This window comes from Notolepis coatsorum (assembly GCF_963971535.1).
Source record: "Notolepis coatsorum genome assembly, chromosome: 16".
NCBI lineage: Eukaryota > Metazoa > Chordata > Actinopteri > Aulopiformes > Paralepididae > Notolepis > Notolepis coatsorum.
The window spans coordinates 53,759,354-53,786,740 of NC_140180.1; positions in this window are offsets into that span (position 1 = coordinate 53,759,354).

Consider the following 27,387-nt stretch of genomic DNA (forward strand, 5'->3'; position numbering starts at 1 on the left):
TCATTAGATGGGTTAAATCCTCTTTCAGTGCCTCTGTGCCTGTTTTCTTAGGCAGTTAGCCTCTGGTATGCGTGCCATTAGCGTTAGCCACGCTTTTAGGCCTCTTTTCTTTTGGAAATAATGATAATTATTTTTTATAATAAAATAAAATAATAAATACAAAAATTATAATAAAAAAATTCGCATTCGACTAAGAGGTTGGCAGTCGACTACGGCTCCTTTACAGTAGATCGATTAATAGGGGTCAGCCCTAGTACGCTGTAGTGAATATGTACGCTGTAGTGAGTATCAGTGACGGCTGGTGAATTCTTCTCCAGGAGGGGCGCTATACCAAACATTTTGCAAACATGTACAAAGCACGCATTGGCGAATATTATCAATCAATATATGATAACAGTCAGTCAAATGCAACCACGTTTCCAATAGCCCTACAGAAAACACGCACAGCTCTCTCTCTCTCTCTCTCTCTCTCTCGCTCTCTCTCTCTCTCTCTCTCTCTCTCTCTCTCTCTCTCTCTCTCTCTCTCTCTCTCTCTCTCTGATCCATTCAATAATAATCACATATGTATATCTTGTCATTTTAAACAAGTTACCATTCATTGTCCGGGTGATTATGCCCCCCCCCCCCCCCCCCCCCCCCCCCCGCTGCAAAATTAATTAGTTAGTTCAACAACAACACAGCATTGCTCTAACAGGGAGAGCGAGAGAGAGCGAGAGAGAGAGTGAGAGAGAGAGAGAGAGAGAGAGAGAGAGAGAGAGAGAGAGAGAGAGATAGAGAGAGAGAAAGAGAGAGAGAGAGAGAGATATCGCGACCGCGACTCACTTGTTTAGTTCAAACGCGGTCCAGCAGGGCTTGATAAAGTGTACAGTATATGTCCATTGTCCAGACTGTTGTCGATGTCCACTGTCCAGTAGGGATGTGCATCTCCTCACTGAGGCCGATGCGATGCGCATCTCGATACGGTGCCAACGATACGATACATTAACGATACATTTGAAGCACCGGGCGATGCGATGCGATATGATTCACCCCCTGTTGAGATACGATACGATTCGATATGATTTGATTCAACATAATGTGATTCGGGGCGATACGATGCGATTCAACACAATGCAAAATAATGATACAATTTTATGGTATGACAGAGGATTTGGTTGTATTCCTTATATGCAGCTTATATTATTATTAAAAATAAAATAATCTACTGTAAGACAATTTATATAAAAACTCTTGGGTGCCTAAGATAGGCTGACCAAACGTCCTCTTTTGCCCGGACATGTCCTCTTTTCACGCCCTGTCCGGGGCGTCCGGGGGGGGTTTATTAATTCATCGAAATGTCCGGGGTTTCACTGTTTTTCAGTTTCAGTTTCAGTTTCACGGCCCTTTGCGAGCATCTGAATTTTTCGCCGAACATATAAATTACCGAATTAAAGCGCTATTTGTTGCCGTTCGAATGCCATCTGGATCGCCAAAATCCGTGCCTCGGTTCTCGAGTTACATGCCGATATGTCAGGCATGCGACTTTTTACATGGCATTATCCAACCGGACTCCCGGAGAAGCATGCAGCTGCAGAGCCGCAGAGCCAGCGGCGCTCTCTGGGCCGCGCGCTGATGGACGCGCTGTGAGGCAATAGTATCCAGCTGCAGGACGACAGCACCAACACTCTCAGGACCGCAACACTTTAAGGACCCACACTTTAAGGACCCTCGCTTCCATTGGCTGATTTGGGTCACATGACCGTCCCACCCAATGGCTGAATTGGAGTATTGCACTGCGGGATTGATTGATTGATTGAAAACTTTATTAACAGATTGCAGAATGGGTACTGTACAGCTCAATACACACAATTGTTAAGGGGATGCAGACCAGAGAAAGACCTCAAAGCAGTACTGTTACATTTGTGACATACAGTAAATATATACAAGGGGGAGGGAACTGTACATTTATGATGAATTGAAAATGGGGGACCCTGATGTAAACAAGACTTGCGCGATTTTGCGCGCCGCATGGGAGCAAATTCGAGACACATATTCGGTTGCAAAAAGGTGTCCCACGGTCTCCTCTATGGCCGTGAATATTTTCACGCGGATCGGAATCACGGCGTGATTCCGTGGCACACTTTACCGTTTCGGCGAGTTTATTCCACGCTATGTCCTCTTTTTTGGAAATCTAAATATGGTCACCCTAGCCTAAGAAGACTTTTGCATAAACTGTCTTTTCTATCCACTTTAGCTAAAAACACACACGAGAGAGAGAGAGAGAGAGAGAGAGAGAGAGAGAGAGAGAGAGAGAGAGAGAGAGAGAGAGATAGAGAGAGAGAGAGAGAGAGAGAGAGCCCCTCCCCGTCTGAGCTGCCGTCGACAGTTGATGATGTCACACACTAGACTAGGTCACTAGGATGCGTCTATACTTTCCGACCGTAGCCGCATTATGTCAACAACACGGAGCCAGGCTGGATGGATTGCATGAAGCGATATAATTAAGAAACGAATAACCAATAAATGTGAAGTTATCTTTGAACCCCTGTTGTCAAGCGTCTTCAATATACCCCCCCCCCCCCCCCTCCTCACTAATGGTACTGGTGTCGCATAGTCACTTTAGTTAGTTAGTTAGACACTAGTTTAGCGTTAGCTGAACGGCTAACTGGCGTTAGGCAGAGGCTACTAGCGTTAGCATGTCTCCTCGACTTCCACTGTTTGTTGATAACTGTGACGCGGCTCTCGCCTTATGTAGTAGCAAAGCAATAGTATCTGCTGTGTGTGTGTGCATGTGCAGTCACAGTGCACTGCTGACAAGTGGATGAGAGGAAATTATATAAATGCATCGGTTTTTGACCGATGCAAAGACGCTACAACAAGATGCATCGCGAGTTCAGCCTGACATTTTTCCGATGCGCACTAATTCCACCGGTGCACTCGCATCGTGAACGTGTATGCCGGCGCACCGATGCAAATCGATGAATCGTCACATCACTACTGTCCAGACTGCATCCAGCTAGCCATTATAGCTGCTTGTTGTTGTTGTTGTTGTTGTTGTTGACCCAGTATAGCCTTAATCCTTCGAGAAGCTTTGTGGTCCAGGGCTTGAACTTTCCATAAAAGTGTCCATATAAATCTATTTAGTTAGATCCAACACTGTCTGAATGTACAGTATCTAACCAGCTAACTACTAGCAGACAACCAGACAACTACTAGCAGAGCGTATTTCCTCGAGGCGATGTCACATGCCACTCTCAGCCAATAGAGTGACTACTTCGGGCACTAGACCAAGCGCCCTCGGATATCGTATTTGATTGTGTTATGTTGTACGTACGTATGTATTTATTTACACGTACGTATGTATTTCCCCCGTGAGTTGCACACGGACCGTGGAGCTGAGATCGAGCGCCCATGAAAAGGAGTTGGAGGGGGCTAGGCCGCTAGGGGCCGGGGGGCGTGAATACTTTCTTCTTCTTCTTTTAAACAGGGGGGGCAGCGGTCTAGCGCCCACTATGGACCAGCTGCCACTGAGTGAGCATATACGCTGTAGTGAATATGTACACTGTAGTGAGTATGTACGCTGTAGTGAGTATGTACGCTGTAGTGAGTATGTATGCTGTAGTGAATATGTACGCTGTAGTGAGCATATACGCTGTAGTGAATATGTATGCTGTAGTGAGTATGTACGCCAGGGGTGGGCAACTTTGTATATGGTGAGAGCCACTCAATTTCCACACTCAATCTGGGGGGCCGCATTGTTTATCGGCAGTCCCGCCAGTAGTACCCCATCACTAAAATAGCCCATAATAGTCACAGATGTGATAAATAAGGCATATAAACTATTATAATTTGTTGTAACTTTGTTTTTATTCCATTTCAAACGCCTTTAGTAATGCTTAATTTGAAAGTATTGCTGTGTAACCCAAATATATACAAAAATGACAAATTATAATTAAGGCTTCTATTAAAATAAATGTATGAACTTAAAGCCCACTGCTAAATAAACACAAAGCAGCATTCCTGCTGCATTTCACTACAACAGTAAATCAAAAGTGCAATAATAAATTATTTTGTTAAATGTATAAACTTTTATCCTGCTACTAAACAAAACATTCCTGAGTGCTTCATATCCATAACATGCATTTCAGTGTTATCTGAACACTACAAAAGTAAACAAGTAGCCAAGTGCAATACTCATCAGAATAATGAATTCCTTTTTGTGTAATTCTACATGCCTCCCATTGACCCTTTATCAAACTGGCATGACATTCACCCTCCCCCACAGTGGGTCAATAATGGTTCTGTCTTTAATGAGACACTTGTGGTCTCTCCTGTTGGTGCACAATAGAAAGAATGTCAACTTCTTTGTGCATGCGATCTGCATCAGATGAAATAACGTTCTAATTTTTGTGTGCACGCGCGTGCACATCCATGCGCGTACTTCTGCTCAGAAAAGTGCTGGGACGGCGTGGTACCGCGTGGCATGACCACTGCACCCCTGATTATTAGTGACCCACAATAGATGGAAATTATGTTAGCGAACTTACCTGATGTATAATGCAGTGCCGCATTGGACACTCAACGCCACTCTGCCTTAGAAGCCCGGAGAATCCTGTGTGTTTTCCTTTCATTGCGGGTGCTCCATCGGTAACAACAGCGGACAGTTTATCAAACCCCCCATATTGCTGGACGGCACTTTCAACAGCGTTGAATATGTCCACACTAGGGCTGACCCCTATTAGTCGAATAGTCGACTAATCGATTGGAAGGAGCCATAGTCGACTGCCAACCTCTTAGTCGAATGCAAAAAAATATATAAAAAATTAAAATTAAAAATTATAATAATTTTTTTTTAATATTGGCCTGGGGCCACATGGAGCGTCGGTGAGGGCCGCATGCGGCCCGCGGGCCGCCAGTTGCCCCTCCATGATGTACGCTGTAGTGAATATGTACTCTGTAGTGAGTATGTACGCTGTAGTTGAGACATTTATTTCACACAGGATGGCATCTTGTCCCCATTGATCACATGCCACACATATAAAGAATGGCGTGTTATTCTATCTGCAATAATGATGATAATTAAGCATAAAGCAATCAGTCATAATGTTCAAGAACCCCTTGGTAGAAAAGCAGGAGTCATACTCTAAATACAATTAAGCCATCGATAGCAGATGTTCCAGCAGCTCTAATATCTTCTAGAAATAGAAAATGTTCAAATGGCTGAATTTATTAATAGAAATAGCAATTCAATGCCTTCATTGAATATGTCATTTTCACTGTATCTGTATCTTGGAAGTGCTACGGTATTTCAATATACTGTAACTGCTCCGTAATGAAGGGAAAATGCCATCTGTAATATGTAATTAAATCACAGTTAATATGATAGTGAACATAAAAGAGGTGGTCATTAAGCAACAAATCACATCTGTTTTGAATGGCAAGTGGCAGGCTCAACTTGTAAAGTCTCGGCCCGGCGGAGAAGACGCTTCTGTGGTGTAGTAGGCGTTTTTTACCAGAATGTTGGGTGTATTTATTAGCAATGGAGCCTATAGCCACAATAGAACATCACAGTCAACACATTTCAGTAACCATAACCAAGTAACAAAGTAACAGCAGATTTTCTTTTACTGCATATGCTGCATGCTATTTGTAATTAACTGCTGTGCTGCCCTCGAGATAAATTATTTGGAAAATGTGAACGCATTATGTAACACTGTAGCCTAAACCATTTCGTTTTTGAAAAACTTAAACAGAGACTAGGAACTAACAGAGAGCCATCACCAAATGGGGGACGGTTAGGAATTGCTAAGATTTTATCTACTATGTTGATTCCTTAACCTTGGTATTGGCTGTGTGGGCCATTTTGTCGCTAATTTGGTACCTGGAACTGTCCCTGATGAGAAGCTTTGACACATTCAAATCTAGGACCCTAAGGAATGCTGGGTTGGCTCAAACTCGATGCTGGATGATGACAATGGGTGGTCCTTGATTTCTGTGTCTGTGTTTTTCAAAACCGTGAGGGCTCGTAAAAGTTTTTCTTTTTCCACCTAAACACGTTCAGAAATCATTTAAAGTGAGACATGGGCTATGCTGGGCGATCCATCATGTGCCGCATGGCCACGTCAAATTATTAGAATGTTTTGAATCAGTTGATTCCAGCTCCCAACCCTACCCACAATTGTTTAAACAAATATTCTTCACCTGTTACTAAAAACTTACCCTAATTTCTCCCTCCTTCCTTGAGGTTCTACCTCTTCCACTCTTCAGCAAATCCCCACCCCTGGCTAGAGCACCAGCCTTATATGATTGGTTGGGAAAAGATTTAATCACACAATTAACCAACTCCACTCAGCAAATCCTCCCTCCAAAATAATAATAATAAAAAAATAAAATATCCTCGCTGGTAGTAGCACAGTAATCTATCTGAATGTATAGTGAGGCTGGTGTAGCAATAGCATAATAATAAAGACTACAGGTCTGATAGAAGAAGAAAAAACATCCACTCTGTATTTGACATATTTTGTATTTTTATGACTTGATGATTTTATGACTATATGATTAATTCTAACCTCCCTCCACACTGTGGTTATTTGGTGCAACCCCACTAGAAAGAGCCATCTGTAGCTGATTTCAATCGGGGAATTGTCCCTTAAAATCTTTAATTGAGATGGACCGGGTCAACTAATTAACCCAAACACACTTGGGTGTCCTTTGTGTAGTTGAAGCCTTTGCCTTTAATTCACAGCAGAAATAGTACACCTTTCCTCAACGCCATTATGAAGCTTAATTGGGTTTAGCTTTTCCTCAAACAAAGGACATGGCTATTTTATATAAAAAAAGGAAGAAAAATAAATAAATATATAGCTTTAGCTTTACATATATATCTTGTCAAATAAATAGCACTCACTGTAAGGTTGTTGAATTAACTTTAGTTTGTTGGTTAACTAAAACAACAATGAAAGGGTAATCAGGCTGGTAGAAAATGCAATGCAAGACAAATAACTTGTTTAGATTGTAATGGCTCAGAAAAGTATCTTTTTTGTATATCTTGTCAAAATACTCAGCGTGGAGGAGTATGCCTATATTTAAAGACATTGGTTTTCTGTGTGTTTGTTGAGGATGAGGTGAAATGTTTTCCAGTTAATTGTTGTTGTTCGCAGGAAACTTTTGTAAAACGGTTCTGTCAATAACAACATCTGTTTAGAGAGGTTGTGTGAAAAACAAAATACTAACACATACTAACGCACGCACGCACGCACGCACGCACGCACGCACGCACGCACGCACGCACGCACGCACGCACGCACGCACGCACGCACGCACGCACGCACGCACGCACGCACGCACGCACGCACACACACACACACACACACACACACACACACACACTACAGGTTGTCTGTTACACCTGGGTCATGGTTGATACTGATTGATTGGTACCATTCAAAGCCTAAACTTCCTTACAATTTTTACATTTTTACAACCCTTAGAATGTTCTCAAAGTCAACAAATTGTGAAATGATGAGTTGTGATGGAACATTCAATTATCACTAGTGCAGGCTTTTTGAGGTTCAAGGTAACCTCCTGCCTGTTTTGTGTGTACATAGATGCATGTAATATGATTGGCCATATTTAGTATATCTATATATATTTTGGGGACATTCAAATTGGAAATTGGACAGACTTAGTAACACTATACCATAATATGTACTGTATATCAATTAAATCATAGTTTTCCAGTTCCAGGAATTGAAACAGCTTAAATTCCAATATACCTACAATGCATCAAACCAAGTGAGCCAAAAGCTTACTAAGACAATTCAGAGTATGTGCTGGACAATTGCTCTGTTCCAGAGCAACAATAGACATTTGAACTATGTCTGATCACTAAACAAAATGTTGCACGTGTTACTCTACTGAGCTTAGGCTATTGTCCTCATAATTCACCTTAACAGGCAGATACGTGGGGACGTGATCATTCAAGCTTCTCCTTCACATTTGGTCCAGTGACTTCAATAGCAGCCATTTGTGCTTTTGGTCCTTTTAACCCTTAATAATGGACATTATATCATGTTGATTTAAAAGTTTTTATTCAGTGTGATTCATTCTGACCGAGTTAATGTGTTCAGTGAAAGGGTAGCAATTACCATACCATTAATCACACTATAATTAGAGTCAATGGCTTAATTGTGACACAAAAACCCCTATTTCCTGAAGGGATTAATAAAAGGTGTGTCATTTAACAGTGCATAATAGATATCATCTTATGAATTTTTAACAATGTACTCCCTAAACCAGTAGAATGGCACCTTGCCTGGCGGTTAGGTGGCGTAGCGGAGATTGCGTTCGTCACCAACCCCGGAGCTGTGAGCTGGATTCGCCTGTTCGAATCCAGCTCACAGCTCCGGGGTTGTCACCAGCTTGGCTGGCCGTTCACACTAATACAATTGGCTGTATTAGAGGGTGGGAGAAGCTGGCGGGGTGGGTCCGGGTCGTTGTAAACAGCGACTCCTACAGTTCGGTCGGGGCGCCTGCTAAGCGCGGATAGGACCTGAGTGGGATAGTGTGATCCTTCCACACGCTACGCCCTCTCAGGGAGGATCCGCGCTGCCAGGTGAAAAGAAGCGGTTGATTGGCTGGACGTGTGTCGGAGGAAGCACGTGATAGCCTCCACTCTCCCAGATGATCTGACTGTGGGGGGTAAGTGCGCAGCGACCAGGAAGGGGATTGGGAATTGGCATACGACTAACATTGGGATGGGAGAAAATCGGAGGAAAATGGAGGGGGAAAAGATAAAAAAAATAAAAATAAAAAGAATGGCACCTTGCATTGCCCTGGACATTCATCCACCCACCCACCCACCCATCCATATATCTATATTATTGATTTTATGGACATGTATTATCTATACTAAATTATACCATGGTCTGGGTGAATACTTATTTCTGATTGGCCGGCAGGTGGGAGCTAAAACCGTTTAAGTTTAATCGCTGTTCTAAATTCATCCACTACCCGACCTGTAACCATAGCAAAACTAAAGAGCACATTTGTCAAAGTTTTACTCATTATCAACTTGATCAATTAACGGCCAGGAAGGAAAACAGACGAATGGCTGATTTGAACATGTCTTTCAGTCTATCTGGAGAAAACAAGAGTGGGACGCAGAGGGAAAATAAATGCAATAGAAAAGAAAGAACCTTTGATTTTGAGTGCAAAACGTTCACAAAACATTAGCGATTGCTTTTCTATTCTATAGATTCTATTGTTCTCAAGTCCGTTTAATACACACCTCCAAGTTACACCTCCAAGTTGATTATCGCTTACTAATAGAGATCTCTACTCGGAGGGGGTTGTTATTACAAGAAGAGACCCGTGACTCTGAGATTGATACCAACTGCTGTTAGTTATTTTATATAAAACGGCTCCCAATTGCAGAAAATAGCATTCCCAATTGCATTGTGGAAGTTAGGGGCTTTTAAATGAATTTGCCGGTGGCTGTAAATAATATCTACTATGTTTTCTATCCAGGTGTGCATCAAACATGCAAGGAGTGTATGCGACTTGACAAGTGAAAAGATATTCACTCGAAGTGACCTTTCATGTTCAGAAAAACTACAGAATTATTTATGCTATTGGGGAGGTTTGTGGCGAATGTAGGCTGTGAAGCCACGGATGCACTCAGGATATTGGAAGGTGTTGCGGGCAAAAGCATCAACCAAAATGCATATTAATGTCACCGTTTGGGCTTTTATAAATGGATACTCTTATCAGAACCACAGATATGCTTTACTATCACACACACTATGCACACATCATAGGCTACGTTCACACTGCAAGCCTTAGTGCTCAATTTGATTTATTGATCAGATCTGATTTTTTTTGTTTGGCTGTTCACATTGTAACTCATGCACCAACGGACTTACGACAAAAGTTAAGAGCAAATTTCATCGTAGCTCCACTTACAACCGTTTCGGGCAGTTTTTGGCATTCAAGAATGGTTCTTTCTCTGGGATTTGCTCGTAGCTACTGAAGAGCAGGATTTACGAGCATGGAACTGCAGTCGTAAGTCAGACAGACTGGTGTGCGCCATGTTCTTACAGGCTTTATTTGGGAGGAATCATGGTGATTGCGTTCATGTCGACTCTACAGACATCCTCAGAATTTAATAATTATAATAATATTAAATACGACAATCTTTGTCTCATTAAAGATTACATTTTACATTTACAGTCATGCACTACACCAACACTGCAAATGACAGTGAATAAATAAATCAATAAATAAGAACTAAACCCAATCGCGCGGATATACCTATAGTGGAATAGAATTAGTCAGGGAATATTATCAGATATTTGGCCAATCTTGGAAGAAATTCCTTACCAAGAAATGTCTTTACCAGTGTGTTTGTAAAGGTGTCTAATAACACATATAAAATATGTAAATTCAACTCCCATAGGAAAACCTGTGACAGCTGCTGAAATTTGGAGCACCCGGAATCTGTGAAAAATTGAAATGTTAAAATGGCCTTTTCCAGTGGTTTGCGTTGTTTTCTAGCAATGTGGGGTTGTACCAACACTGACTAGATGTGAAATTTCTACCCAGTCCCATTCCTCCAGTTCAGCTGAGACAAGAACCTCTCCCACTGAACCAAGCCATTCTGAATTGACTCGCTCTCCTACGTAGGAAGGTGCTGATTTGCCACCGCCCGCCCACAATCAACGGTGATAGTTGAAATTATGATCAAAACGGAGCGAGTGGAAATAATGCGGAAGTGTTTTCCCTGTCAGTCAGCACTTCCTCAAAAGAGAGAAAAAGAGAGAGAGAGAGAGAGAGAGAGAGAGAGAGAGAGAGAGAGAGAGAGAGAGAGAGAGAGAGAGAGAGAGAGAGAGAGAGAGAGAGAGAGAGAGAGAGAGGCTCATACGGTACGAGTCTCGGAGCGCACTGCATTGAGAGAGGGGACTTATGTAGTATATCTTGTCATGCGAAACAAGTTGCCAATGCATTGTCCCGTGGGATTATGCCCCCCCCCCCCCCCCCGTGGCGAAATTAATTAGTCCCACGGAACCATGTGTTAGCACACAGACACAGACACACATGAAAACACGCAGAGACACGCACACACAAATTGGCCACGCTGCTGACGGTGCCTCTTCTCTCTCTCTCTCTCTCTCTCTCTCTCTCTCTCTCTCTCTCTCTCTCTCTCTCTCTCTCTCTCTCTCTCTCTCTCTCTCTCTCTCTCTCTCTCTCTCTCTCTCTCTCTCTCTCTCTCTCTCCACCAAAGGTATCTGCCAGTGCAGGTGGGTGACTGTCACTCAAAGCGCATTGCGAGTATGGGCAGAGCCCAGCCAAAAACAGCTTGGACTTTGCAAGGGCAGAAAGTGGTGCACCAAAGTACAATGAATTTGATTGAAAACAAATTTACAGATGTGTTCCATAGACTCACAGGAATTGTGTAAAATTGCCCAAATAGTGAAAAATTAAGCAAAATATGACCCCTTTAACACATTGACTGCCACACTTCTATCCATCAATGTATGATCACTGCCACCAGTCTAAGCCTATGGAGATGTTCACCTTCTTTGCAGGGCTATAACTTTTAAAATTGTATTGCTAAATTGACATTACTATGGCCCATTCAACATCGATTATCTATCGTTCAGGATGTAGGAACGTTATACTTTTTCATTCATAGATTCTTCCAAAAATACCGTCTAGAATATAAGTATGTTTTTATCGTTTTTTGCAGTAATTCCTAGAACGTGAGTTATAGGCATAAACGCATATATAGATTATCAACTGCTTGTTTGTTGCCGATACACGCTATATTAAAAATTTCAACTGTACATGATCCTAAACGTTATGACTCATCATGCGCGGATGAATGGGGGGGGGGGATCGTTTATAATTCCGTGATCGTCAGTAAATGCTTTATGTAGTATGGGTTGATTTATTGATCAGATGGTTTGTAAATAAAGAAATGTACAATCGCTTTGAAAATAACGTTACTGTCCTCTTACCGTTCGCCAATGAGACTGGAGGAAAAAGATCCCACTTATTTGACGTCGATCGACTAGATCCATTTCCGGTTTGTATGGCGCAATAAACGCCCAAATCATATCGATTATTGAGTTATGGCAGCGATCCATATACACGGATGTGTGTCTAGAGTCCCGCAACAATATGTGACTGCCGGACGGATTTCCCAGATGCACCGAGATCACCAGATCCATTTCCGGTTGTAACTCATCCGATCATCCACCAGGCGGCGGGATTGTTGTGCAGAGTCCCACTGTCTCAGCAGAGGCTGGGTGGCAGAATTATGAATACCATGGCGAAAAAATTAAATATGATCTCAATAACGTTGTACACCGTGGCTTGGCAGAATTCGCATGACCAGCAAACCCGTCGTACAACGTGATTGGCGGTCAATGTGTTAAGCACCTTGTGAGGTGTCAAACTAGGTTTTTTTTCATTATTCTGAATTGATTGCAAACATTTACTTTGCACTAAAAGCACTCCTTGGTGGAAAAATGTCCACACCCACCTTTCCCGCTCACCGCCAAAACTTTTTTTGTGTGAAAATAAATATGGCTGGGTGCATGTACATTAAAAAGTAGCTTTATTAGTTTATTCACTTACTTGCCATGGTAACTACTCATTGTTTACTGGCAACTGTTCTAGTTGGTTGGCATTTGCACCACGTGAGTGGTACAGTAGGTGTCAGACATGCTCAAGCCATTTGCAACCCTCTCCTGGGTGAATCATGAACAGACACAATAGACTACTCCACACATATCAAATAACAATATTCACCAGTCAGCAAGATACTACAAGAAGATTTTCCATCTGATATTTTTTATAACTGGAAAATGTCATGTTACTACATTGATAATATGCATATATAAATAATATATAGGCTGTGTACTATCATCAAATGATCTTACTTGTTAGCTAGCTGGCCACAAGTGCTGGATGCAGACTCTCAGCCACTTCTTTAATGTCAACAAGCACATGGAGGAAGGCGTCAAGAAACATGGTCCACTCCACAAAAACCTTGCCAAAACACGGATGAAGCGAGATGCTGAAGCGATTGAACTTGTCCTCAAATGGTAAGAGGAGAACAACCCCAACTAATTACTTAACTCAAGTTAGGTTGCGCCAAATCCTCGCCTTTTTCTGACTTGATGCTCTGAGATTTCTATAACTCATATTTCACTAATAACACTTAAAACCATTGGTAAACAAACATAGTGCTGAAAATATACAATTTGACTGCTGTTTTGACAGGGTTAGGGTCTTTACTCTAAACAAAAAAAAATCAACATTAATTCATACATTCTGTAGAGATGGATTTATGTCATTGTCAGTCTGGTACCGGACTGCTCAGGCTTAAGAGGTTAAGAGAACCTCTCCACGCGTTGACTAATCCAGGGGTGACTATCGTAGGTTTTCTCTTACGAACTTTCTACTAGGTTATTTACGAGAAAACTTACAAGAATGTTGCTGCATTATCTTTTAAATGTGGCCAATATCAGATTCCAGTGTGAACTGGTCACGCTCCTGAACTGACCCACATGCACAAATAAACAATAAAGAAGATGGACATAAAAAGAATATGACAAACTGTTGATCTAGACTAGAGTGCATGAAAGTCGCATGACTGTTCAGACTGAGGTTGCATTGCAAAAAAATCTGATCTGAGTCACATATGTGACCATGCACAGATAATAGGGTGTTGTTAACACTTTGACTGCCGGAAATCGCTTAAAAACGTCATTCCCGGCCATGCTCAAGTTGCCGGAGGACGCTTTACAGTGTCCTTATATCAATATTTCAAAAATCTGCGATCGGATTCATATTTCCCCTCCGCTGGCCTGAGATCCACCAGGAGGACCCACTGAGCTCTCTGGCGGTTCAGGAGCGCCATCTGGTGGCCGATCGGCGCAATCGCCAAACAGGAAGTGCTATGGAGGTTGTGCTGGTCGGCCGTATTACTTCCGGGCACTCTGTTTGGCTACCGGGACTCGATCTCGACACAATACATAGCGATCGATTGCCAATAACTCGATAAACAACATGATTTGGACGTATATACCATTATACAAGCTGGAAATGGACCGGGTAAATCTACATCCCATAATGATAAAATTTCTACTCTACGATGATCGCCCAACGGCGCGCAGAGACTGGGGTGAGTTTTAGCGTGTAAAATTACCGCCTTCGATACTAACTGCTATGATCAACATTTGACCCACATTAGATGATTGGTATAACGCTGCCCACGGAATTATAAACGCCCCCTAGCCCATCCGGTTAACATCAGATGATGTGTAGTAACTTCTAGAAGTACGTCTAGTTGGAATTTTTTATATCGCGCTGATTGCCATAAAACTGTATTGCATCATCAATATAATGCATTTGGGGCTATAGATCACGTTCTGGAGAAAGCTGCAGAAAGAGATGAAAACATACTTATACATTAGACCAGGGGTGGCCAACCAGTCAGAGACTAAGAGCCACAAAAAAATGACTGTGGTACCACAAAGAGCCACACCATATACCAGCGTTTCTCGGCACCCTTCATGTGTTTATAGGTCTCACCCTCTGGCCTCTGAAGTTGCTAATGTCTTTTTTATTTGGGCCTCACAGGGTTAAAAGTACCCTGTGAGACCCACGGTTGCAAAATTACAAAATCACTTTTAGCCATTTAAAAAAAAGAATGTTTATTTAAAAAATGTTAAAGGGGAACTATTTTACTATTTCTTTCACTATTTGGGCACTTTTACACAATTCCTGTGAGTCTATGGAACACCTAGGTTTTTTTCAAAAAAAAATACATTGTTTTGTATTTCTAATCAAGTACTAAAAACCGCATTTTTCTACCTTAAGATCTTAAGCCGTTTTGAGGCTGGGCTCCAACCACTGTGTGGCCTGGTGCCAACTGCCACATCAACTGCCACATTATTATGCAGCTGAGAAATCTCTGACATCACAGATATGCACATTTTCAGATGACTCAGTTCAGTGAGGGTGAATATTGTGAGAGGAGAATTGGAAGAATTCGCCAATATGAGAATTAGAGACATATATCCTATTAATATAAGTCCACATAGCTAAGAAACAATGGTAAACACTGAAAAAAGCCATTTATAAGATAGTTCCCCTTTAAGCACATGTATAGTCAATTGGTCCTGTTGTTCAGCCTCACAATGCTATTTGATAGTAAATGTGTTTATATGTCCCACCCTCTGGCCTCTGAAGTTGCTAATTTCTTTTTAATTTGGGCCTCACAGGGTTAACCTCTTAAGCCCGAGATATACAGTAAAAGTGTATATTTTCAGCATTATGTTTGTTTACCAATTATTTGAACTGTTATTAGTGAAATATAAGATTATAGAAATCTCAGGGCATTGAGTCGGAAACCGGCGCATATTGACAGGAGGAAGTGGCACAGCCAAAAGTGAGTGTAGTCTTTTGAAGGAAGAGACTCAGGGCTTTCAAATTTCGAAAAACTACCCTACCCAGCTCACACCAGCCCCTGTCAATCATCTGACTTCTGGATTTACTTTTTAATTTCTCTTATTTTTTGGGATTATCTCCCACAAACCTGAACATTATTGCCATAAAACAGAACGCAGTTAGTTTCTCTACCTTTCTGTGAACGTCTTGCAAAAAACGGTGTTGCAATATGATGAAAAATGGTGGAGAAATTTACATTATAAAAAATATGGCAGAATTCAGTACTGTATCTACAAAACCTTCTGTTTAATCATCTTCCCTTTATTCATTTGCTTAGATTTTTCAGGTCTGGTCAATTTTAGCATGGTGTTATTTACAGTCAAAGATAATTTTCTTTTTAAATAGAATTGATATTCTCCTTTGGTTCATTACAATTTACTCGAGCCTAGTAACAGACACACTATTTCTGACACTGATCCATATATGTCCCTAGATTCAGATACCAAGAACATGCAAATGGACCATTTAAAAAAAAATTGTAAATGTTTATTCTACGTCCTTATGGAATGAGTGACATAAAAAAATAAATAATAAAAAAAAAAATTACATTTTTTTTTTTTTTTTTTTTTTTTTTAATATTTTTTTATGGATGGAAGAGCCGCACATTGACGGGCAAAGAGCCGCATGCGGCTCGCGAGCCGCGGGTTGGCCACCCCTGCATTAGACCATACTTTACTATGAATATGTGAATGAAAAAGTTTAACGTTGCTACACAATGAACAATACATATAGGACTTTGAATGGGCCCTAATAATGGCAATGTAGCAATAGAATTTAAAAAGTTATAGCCATGCAAAGAAGGGGTACTTCTCCATAGACAAATAGAGCCGGCAACCTATGGTATATCATGAATTTAACCCATGGCAACCAAAGTGTTAAGCAAGCTTCAAATTAAATAGTTTATTTTTTTTGTATTTTTTTTTGTATTATTTTTTAAACAAACACATAAACAAACATGACAACACACGATAAGATATACAAGCATTAGTTGACAGTGCACATCCAATGAAATCACATTTTAGTTAATTGTCTTATACAGGATATACCCTTAATACCTGTTATCTAAAAACCTACACACATATGCTCTAGCTCGTACCCCCCCCCCCTCCCGGACCCCCCATTGGATAATCCATTCATTATCCCTCGCTCCTAACCAGACACTACCATTATATGCTAGCTTTTATTTTCTCCACCACTTCTAACCACAATGTCATTTTGGATTCATTGAGACCCAAAATTCTTGTAAAAAATTAAATAGTTTTACATTATATGAAAGTACATGTTCTTACCTTCAAATAAGCCATCACTTGTACAAATCGGGCGGATACTTTCTATCTATAGCAAAGAAATCCCACTTTCGTCTGAACATAGAGCCAGGATTTCACAATATTTAAAAAAAAATTTTAAACATAAAACATACAAAGAAAAACAATACCTGTGAAAAACAAAATAAACTAAAATAATCTTGTGGATCACGTCCATCCATTCCCCTCCATCTGCACCACCCGATTCATCCATATTTTTGTGAAAGCAACCCATAACATGTAAAAAATATACTTGTAATTAATGGGTCTCATTCTCCAACATTTTCCAAATACTTCTCTTAGGGGAACCGACTGAGACAGAATCGAGGAGAAGTTCCCTCTGATTCCCCAACGCATGGGGAAGATGTCTTAAGTGGCTCAAACGATCACAGCTGGGATGCCGGCGATGAGGAATGTCACTATGAACGCGCGTTCCCGTCTAGGACATTTGCATACAAGACACGCCTCCGAGAACTCTTTATAAGCCAGGCTCTGTGACGTTTGCAAATTAAATAGTAAAAAGTCTAGAGTTTAGACACACCTGTCCAGCTCATTAAATGCAATTGATGCGATGCAGCCGTGGAAAAATGGTGGCGGAAGCACTTTGCAACCAATCAAAATGAGATTACTGTAGATTCATGTATTGTCATCATATATACAGGCTACTACAGCTTGTGGCCACCTGCCGCAGTGCACACGTGCGCACACACACACACACACACACACACACACACACACACACACACACACACACACACACACACACACACACACACACACACACACACACACACTCGCAGTACTGTAGTCTATGTGTGCATAATGAATGAACGCAGTAGGCTTATATTATTCTAATAACTTGTTTTATTAGGAAATCACAGATACCGCGCTGCCTATAGTAGTACAGTCCACGAGTCCACTGCCCGACTCTGGCGGCCTTAATATATGTACTGTACTTACTGTACGTATAGGGCAGAGCATATATATATAGTATCTACTAAATCCTAATTAAACAAGTAATTACAATAATATAAGCCTACTGTTCATTCATTAGACACGTAGGCTACATAGTGTATTTCAATATCTGTTTTATTGATTAACACATTGATTGCCAGCCGGATGTGACGATTTATCGCTTGGATGCCACCACGTTAATCAATGGGAGGACGAGCACATTTGCGAACGCATAAACTCTATCTTAAATTATGGCTATGTGTCTAATACACCCGTCGCTTATCAATGACTTGCTTGCAGTCAACATGTACAAAACGGATTGTTTTTTCATCAGTACATTTCCATTTTATACCGTTTTGAATACGAGTATAGTTTCGGAGAGTTCTAGTAATTTCAGAGAAATTCCGCAAAAATAGCCATTTACTGGAATACACAAAACACGTTGTCATTTTCCGGCTGATTTATGAATCGTTTTCAAATAAACACTAGATTATCGAGAGTATTTGTGTTCTTATGCACGATACAAAAGCGGGCTGAAACATCATTTATTCGTGCCGCGCTCAGCGCCTAACGCCACACACACACACACACACACACACACACACACACACACACACACACACACACACACACACACACACACACACACACACACACACACACACACACACACACACACACACACACACACACACACACACACACACACACACACACACACACACACACACACACACACACACACACACACACACACACACACACACACACACACACACACACACACACACACACACATTTGCCCCTTTGACCAAACAGAATCAAACCACTTTTCAAACTCCCTTCTCCCATGCTCTGGCCTCAACGGCTTCCATAGAGGGTTTTCGCAACAATCCTGGAAAGGTTACAGGCATCAAGTAAATAAAGGAGTGAGCCAGGAGGATTTCAAGTTGTATTAATGAGGACCCCCCTCTAGTGCGGCCATCAGGCCAAACTTTCAGTTTTCAAATTAGCATATCTCCTGACCTAATAGTCATAGTAAAAAAAGAGAGATGTGCCTACTTGTGGATAACAAACATAAGGACCTATGAAGTTTGCCATATTGGATTTTCTGCCATTTAAATCTTTCGGGGAAAATCACTTTTTTATGAAATTTGGACATGTACTAATACTTCAGGGCTATGGATCCAGCATGTTTTTCCAGCCATACCAGTTTTTCTTCAACTCAAGTTCAGACCTATGTTATTCTATTTCATTAGCACTAAACGTGAATTTTCTTTATTGTATCAGAAACTTCAGAATGTTATCTTTCAAAAGAGACCAGGCATGCATGCATGTGCTATAAGTATAAAGTATAGTATTTTGGTTTGCAAAAAAAGTATCAAGTTCAAGTAAAAGAAATTGCCACTTTTCTGCCCGCTTGTTAAGAGGTTAAAAATGTCCCCTATTGTAAAAATGGACTTTTCCAGTGGTTTGCATTGTTTTCTAGCAATGTGGGGTTGTACCAATTCAAGATTCAAGATGTTTATTTGTCACATACATACCAGGGCATACAGTGAAATGAGGGTGGTCATGCCTGTATCGATTGTGCAATAATAAAATAGACATACAAAAAACAGGTAATAAGAAGACATAAGATGTGCATGATAAAAATAGACATGCTAAATTCCTGAGAAGGCACTGGTTCCTATGTACACTACTATACAATATACAATTTTAACTCTGTCATTATGCTATACTTACTATATCTAAACTATACTATACATAAACCACATCTGTTCTTTCCTTAAAGTGACTTTTATATTCCTCATTCCTTTAACACATCCAGTGCTGTTCACAAGAGGTCGCTGAATGAATGAATGAATGAATGAATGAATGAATGAATGAAAACTTTATTTAACAGATTGCAGAATGGGTACAATACAGTACGGCTCAATACACACAATTGTTAAGGGGATGCAGACCAGAGAAAGACATTTGTCTTGTTTACATCAGGGTCGCCCATTTTCAATTCATAGTGACATTTATGACATACACAACATACATGGCATCGTGACATTTATGGCATACAGGTATATAGTACTGTTACATTTGTGACATACGATATGCAAATATACAGTACTGTTACCCATAGATCCTAACAGATAATATATACATATGATGGAGAGTAGACTGTACATTAGGAGGGGTTGGGTGGGTGGGAGAGAAATATACATACGGTGGGGAGAGAATATATACATACGGTGGGGAGGAGACTGTATATTAGGAGGGGGTGGGTGGGTTTGGACATTTACGGTGGCCAGTTTCGAATTGCAGCCTCCCGTAGGTGCTCTCTAAGAGCGGTTTTGAATGTGGGTAGGGATTCACATTCCTTTACAGCTTTGGGTAGGGCGTTCCACATTGATGTGGCATAATTGCGAAGCGTGTTTAGTCCCTTGTTTGAGCCAAATCTGGGTTTAACATGATTTGTTGAGCTCCCTCTGGTGTTGTGGTCGTGGTATTCACTGACCTTTGGGAAGTATTTTGACATGTACATGGGTACCTTAGTCGTATAGTGTATCTTGTAGACCAGGCCCATTGCAAGTTGCTGTACTCTGTCGTCTACTCTAAGCCATCCTAGGTAGTCAAAGTGGGCAGGGGTGAGGTGGGTTCTAGGAGTAAGGTCAAGTAGTAGTCTGACCAGTTTGTTTTGTGATGTTTGTAATCTTGTTTTTAGCGCCTTTGAGGTGCTTTGGTACCATGAGCTGCAAGCATAGTCGTAGTACCCTTGAATGAGTGCTCCTGCCAGAGTCTTCAGGGTATTCTTGTTTACCAGAGAGGAGATCTGGTACAAGAATCTAGTTCGTTGGTTGACTTTTTTTTATTACATTGGATGCCATTTTGTCACAGGAAATATTTGCCTCTAGGATGGAACCTAGGTATGTAATTTCATCTTTCCTTGTGACAATATTGTCACCCACTGTAAATGAGAAGCCATCGGTCTTGCTGAGTTTGTTATTTGATCCGAAGAGAATGGACTCTGTTTTACCCAGGTGTAATGATAGTTTGTTATCAGCGAGCCAGGTGCAGATTCTGCCGAGTTCTGAGTCGTCCGCAAACAAGAACAAGTTGCAGTCACAAGCTGACGACATGTCATTTGCATAAATTAGGAACAGTAGCAGTCCTAGTATTCTTCCTTCCTTGTGGAACACCATACAGCTTACTGTGAGGGGGGGGGGGGGGGGGGGGGTGGTAGAGTACCGTTTATCTCCACCATGGGCTGTGGGCCGTGTGTGCAAGCGATTTAATGAATGGGGATACATGCCGGTGTTTGCAGTGCTAAAACTATATTAATATTATAGCTATGGATCTAATAATATAGTCGATTGTCATTGAATTTCAGCTGAGCGTACCACTCTCTGTAGGGCCTTCTTGTCCTGTGCCGTGCTGTTTCCATACCAGGCAGTGATGTTTTCAATCAAGATGCTCTCTACAGCTCCGGAGTAGAAGGACTGGAGTATCTTCCCCGATACTCAGAACTTCCTTAACTGTCTCAGGTGGTAGAGGCGCTGCTTCGCCTTCTTTACGACTGAGTCTATGTGTGTTGTCCATGTCAGGTCCTCTGAGATGTGGACCCCCAGGTACTTGAAGCTGCTCGGTAACCGAAAAACAAGCTTTCACATACATGACCACCCTACCCCAACTTCCAACTCTATCTATTCTAAATACATTATAATGGCTTAGTGCAATAGAGGAGTCATCATCAGACTTTTTTAACCATGATTCTGTTATTACTACGACATCCGGATCTGAGAGATCAGGATCCTCAAGTGGTCAAATTTTGTATGTTGCAATATACTCCTCACATTTAAATGTATAAAACCCAGCATGGTGTACCGTTTGTGGAGGTTCTTTGTTGAGGCCTCAATGTTATGGTGAACGAAGGCTTTGGTGGTAGTAGTTTTAGTTTTTTTTGGTAAGAGGTCATGATAAGTAGTGATGTCACCAGTAACCTTGTCACCTCAAGGTTAGTGTGACGCACTGCACTTAAAATGCACATGACTGTATTGTACTACAGTAAAACTGCAGTAAACCCTAAGCGTAACTGCACTTATTTTTTGTAAGGGCATTCTCAACTCATGACCTACTGTACAGTGCCACAGCCAATTCATACTCACTGTTGTAAATTCCCCACTATTTGTCATACTGTGTATTATTATTTCAATCAAGCACTACTTTGGACAGCCCAGGGGTATTCTTAGTCCTAGTCAGACATCTCTCTGGACAGCCCAAGGGTCCTTAGTCTGGTAATTAAGGGAATTGCCGGCACCTGTGTTTCCATTGCAGACTGAGAGTGCGTTCCTGAGGAAGTAAGTTATCAACAGCCTTCAAAATGTAGTGCCTGTGGTTTATGCTAGATAAATGTCATATATGTAGCCTGCATTGTGTGTTGTTGGGATGCTGTGACTTATGTGTATGATTGTGACTGGTTGCTGCTTTGTGTTGTGTTTGGTCCGTGCCGCTAATTGAGCTAATGCTAGCCAGCTAGTTATGCTATATGGCATATTTCCATTGGCATGTCGGCACTAGCATTGGCTCGGTTGGCCGCATAGACCGAGCATGGCACGGGGTAGCGACTAGTCGTGGTCATGCTTATGGGTCACCTAGCGGCCTAATGCAGGCAGTATAGTGCATGATACATATGGTCTTTACCTCTGCTAATTATGTATTCTGCTAATTGCTTGTTCTCTCCTTATGTGTTGCAGAAAACCACTCGCTCAATCACTCTGAAATACCACTCACTCAATCTCTCACTGTTTCATCCAGCCTTACAACCTGGATAGAAATCATAGAGATATCACTCATTCCCTCATTGTTTCATCCAGCCTTACAACCTGGATGAAAATCACTCTGAAATACCATCACTCTGAGAAACCTCATCATCCTCTGATCCTTGATACAACATTAAAGTACAAAGGACTGTTCCGTCTCTGTGTCCACTCTCTGACCAGGGTGTGCCGTTCTGGATGAAGTGGCTCCAGCAAACGTTACAAACAAACATTATATCTTCAATACTCACAGTGTGATGTTGGTGATGGAAATGCATCATTAACATATTATTAATTTGTTAATCTGTCTCTGGAAAAAAGAAACATGGACCCTGTTAGATATTAAGTAGTACTTCACTTAATAATCGACTCAGTATTTAAACAATAGTCTTTATTTGCATTCTCCGTTCTAGTGCTCCTGCACTCGACTTGCTCTCAGCCTGCATTCTCTGGAGTGAACGCACAGTGTCAGCTCCTATGACGTAACAGTGTGGCACGTCAGTACACAACATCCCCTCCTTACTAGGACATAAACTCCAAGGTACCATACAGAAATATCAGTGAATTCAATAACTTTTTTTTCCATACAGAATGCACTTCAATTCTTTTATCCCTGTTATCAAAAATAAACAAAGGTTCACCATGAACAAAACTCCACCTTGAAAATAGTAAATGCATGTAAACATCATTGAACATGACTAATAATGCATAACAATATCTGGCACTCACTCCTTTTTTTTTTTTTTTTTTGTGTGCCAGACAGGCTCATTTTACTTAGTGACAAAATCCATCAGTCTCTGAGGCATTTTGGTCTGCCTGTGGGGTCTCTCGTACCTAGCCATAGGCGGTGTGTTTTCTTTCTCCTCACCCTCAGTCCATGTTAATTGCGTCTTGCTGGATGATTGTGGAGCGGGATCCTCTGTGTAGTATCTCTTCACGAACGTAGTGTTCCTAGAATAGGTGGCTCCACTTGGCGATTGGACAACCACTTTGTTTCCTTCCTTACTGATAACCTTGTGTGGTGTCTTGTCGAAGGTTGTTGTAAACTTGTCTGTTTTGTCTTGTTTTAGCAAGACTTGGTCTCCCACTGACACATCAGAGTATTTTGCTCTGTTCTTGTTGTCTGTGTACAGTTTTGACTTTCCTTTTCTCTCTGCGTCAGTGTCTCTGACCTCCAGGGCCCTCATTCATCAACCTGACTTACGCACAGATTTGTGCTTAACCTGTGCGTACGATCATTTCTAAGCAAAGAGTGGGATTCATCAATTTCAACTTGAACTTGACTTAGTGCTTATGTGTACGCACAGCTCGGACCACACTTAGCTGACGCCCAGTGGTAGAATATATTATTACAACAAGGAAATGAGCTTCTGTGCATAATAACACTGGCATGTTCTGTATGAACCGTAGTTCATTATAGTTCATTGTAAAATAGCAACAGTAGTGTAATTATGGTCAAAACCCTATAAATAGCATTTGGAATAATAGATCTTTCTCTCAGAATGAATGCAGCATGGTTTATATAGCGTTATCGGAATATACGGGGTGTAGGCTACTGACTGACTGCGCTCCGCGTAGCTTGATTGATTGATTGATTGAAAAGTTTATTAACAGATTGCAGAATGGGTACAGTACAGTACAGCTCAGTACATACAATTGTTAATTGGGGATGCAGACCAGAGAAAGACTTTCGTCTTGTTTACATCAGGGTCCCCCATTTTCAATTCATCATAAATCATAAAGCTCAACTCGTTATTATTTTGCGCACAGACCGCAGAAACACGGGAACGTTTTGATTATATTTAAAAGGCTTTACGTTAAACGAAACAAGTGGAATTTCGAAGCTGTAAGCAGAATACAAGTCATATGAATATAGTGTTCTTCCCCCTTTTTACTGTATAAGAAAGAATAGAAAACGCATTGCAATGACACCAGATAGTGGACAGACTATGTATATGATGGGATTCAAGTTCGCGTTTTTGTTGATCATAGGCATGCTGTCAGAGTATGATATCTTAATCAAACATTCTAGAACATTTGTCGTCACAGATCATGTCCTAATAGAACATAGGCTATGGCATGGATCGTGATATTGTGTGGACTGTTATTATTACTGTACCGGTACCACCCATTGTGACAACAGCCTTGTGAGTCCCGCACACAAACATGATGGAATTCAAGTTCATGTATTGAAAGGCAGGCTACATCATACATGCAGTGAGATTCATTGTTCTTGTATATGCTCTCGTATTATTGTTTATATAGGCTACCCAATACTGACATCAAAATAGATTGTAGTATGCCTCTAGAAATCATATGCAGCAGGTAGAAAATTGACGGGAGATCCATCGCGATTTGGAATAAAATTGAGGAGTACTTTAATCCCTGGGTATTAATCAAACAACACGGGAAAAGGCAGTCATATTCCAGCGCGGTATTTATTAGTGTTTGCGCTGCCCAGGCAGCAATGGTTAATAGATATCATATCCGACATCACCGTAAGTGTACACGTCTGTCAGCCTGTCTCATGACACGCTTCCCTCGGCTTAGTCCATTTTTCCACATTTCATGGGTGTATTCCATTACCGTATATGGTTAATCGGGGCGTTTCTGGTATGCAAATACTTAAAACAGTGCACAAGCTCAAACGTAGGATCAAAGTCATATTCATCATGACAGGTGTGCGTAGAACCTGCGTACACACGTGTGGTGAATCCCGATTTTCCTGTGCATACACTGATTCTACATTCTGTGCTTACGTGTGGAAATAGAACATGTTCTACGCACACGTTGATGAATGAGGGCCCAGGTCTCTTTGTGGTGTCATGATGTCTGGGAGCTTTCCTCTGATCTTTCTCTTGAACAGGAGCTCTGCAGGACTTTTCCCTGTTGTGGAGTGATCAATAGACCGGTAGATGGTCACATACTTGCGTAGCTCCTTCTTCCAGTCCAGCCCCTCAGACTGCGATGCGAATCCTCTTCATCAGTGAAGCGTTTTGTCTCTCCACCTCCCCATTGGCTTGTGCCCACTTGGGTGTGGTTTTCACATGCTCAATTCCGTTCTCCTGGCAGAATGCTTGAAACTGGGCAGACATATACTGTGGTCCACAGTCTGATCAACACCAACTGTCCAATTACACACAGTTCATATGCAATGCGTGCATACACTTGGCATTTGTCAAAACATCCACTCTGTATTGCACTTCTCAGGTCACTGAGTTCCTCATCGGTTGCAGAGGCTTCCTCTACCTCTCTGGTAGTCAGTGCTCGTGGTGTAGCGTGTGTGGCTACAAACCGCACGTATTCCTCCGCTCCGTGCTTGTGGTTTCCGTCTGTCGTGCTTTCTCCCAGCAGTCGCGACAGGGGATCTGCAATGTTGTCCTTTCCAGGTATGTGGATTACTCTGAACTCATACAGTTGGAGCCGCACCACCCACCGTTCAATACGGGCACATGGCTTAGAGGTCAGACTGTAGATGGCCTCCAGAGCCTTGTGGTCTGTTACTAGGTCAAACTTTTTACCATATATGTATGGGTGCAGCCTCTCGCACGCCCAAACTAAGGCGAGAGCTTCTCGTTCAGTTTGTGAATATCTTGTTTCACAATCAGTTAGGCTCCTACTCACATAACATATGGGCACCATTTCCTGCTGCTGTTGTTGTACTAAGACTGCTCCTATTCCTACTGGTCCTGCATCTGCTATGACTTTAGTAGGAGCATCTTTGTCAAAATATGCCAGAGTGCCGGCCTCAGCTAGCTTTTCTTTCAGCGTTCTAAATGCCTGTTTTTAATCTGGCCCGAATATGAAAGCTGTGTCTTTCTTGGTCAGCCTCCGCAGTGGCTCTGATATGCTAGTGTGGTAGATTCCCAAGCAAAATGTATACATGTACAGGAGCTGTCGTCCGCCAGGCATCGTTGGTGAACAGGGTAAAGCATTACAGCATACATTCTAGTCCACGAGGGTCTCCACCCTTCTCCTGCAGAGGCGGAGGGGAGGGGATATAGTTTGGATTAGCACATAGTGACACAACATAGTGACACATAGAACACAACAACAGGCCGAAACTCAACGACAATAGACTATAGAAATGGCTTGTTGACCATCTCCACTTAAACAAAGGAATGGCCGGTGACACCCAACCCCGATATTTACAGGAGACTTTTGGCTGGCTGAAACAATGGGGTTGACACCAGACCCTTGAGCCTTATCGTGATTTACTTCCCCCCAACTGCCAACGACCAACTGCAGCTGTTAAAGTACAGTTGAGTAAAACGTTGCCTCCAGAAAACGATACCTTAAAAGGAGATTCCGGTATAGGCCTACTAAAAAAAAGGCAGTTACCTGAATTCAGCCAATCAAAAGTGTGGGTAGGCTAAAAACGGCAACAAACACTGGTCATCCAATTGGAAGCTCTCTCTCTCTCATAGAAAGGTCCGCCTTTCCTGACGTAAAGTCTAGCGTATTCTAGGGGGAGGAGTTTAGTCTTTAAAGGAAGCGGTTCAGAGCGAGAGAGACACACAAAACAACAAACAACACGGAGCAACACAATCTTCTTCCCCCTACTGGACGAAAGGACGGGCGACGCATTGAGACGAACACCATCGAACCAACGAGAAGGAGCCGAGAGAGATGCTTTTTTGTTTAAAGTGAATTTTAGTCTGATTTCTAATGATCCCTCGGCATAGAGAGTGCAACCATTAGAAATCATTGCATTGTTCTTTCATTCAAATCTTTTGTTTGTAATTGACTTTGGGATCCCATTAAAACCGGATCCTTACATTAAATCTTCTCGCTGAATCTTTCTTCAAACCGCCGTCTTTTTG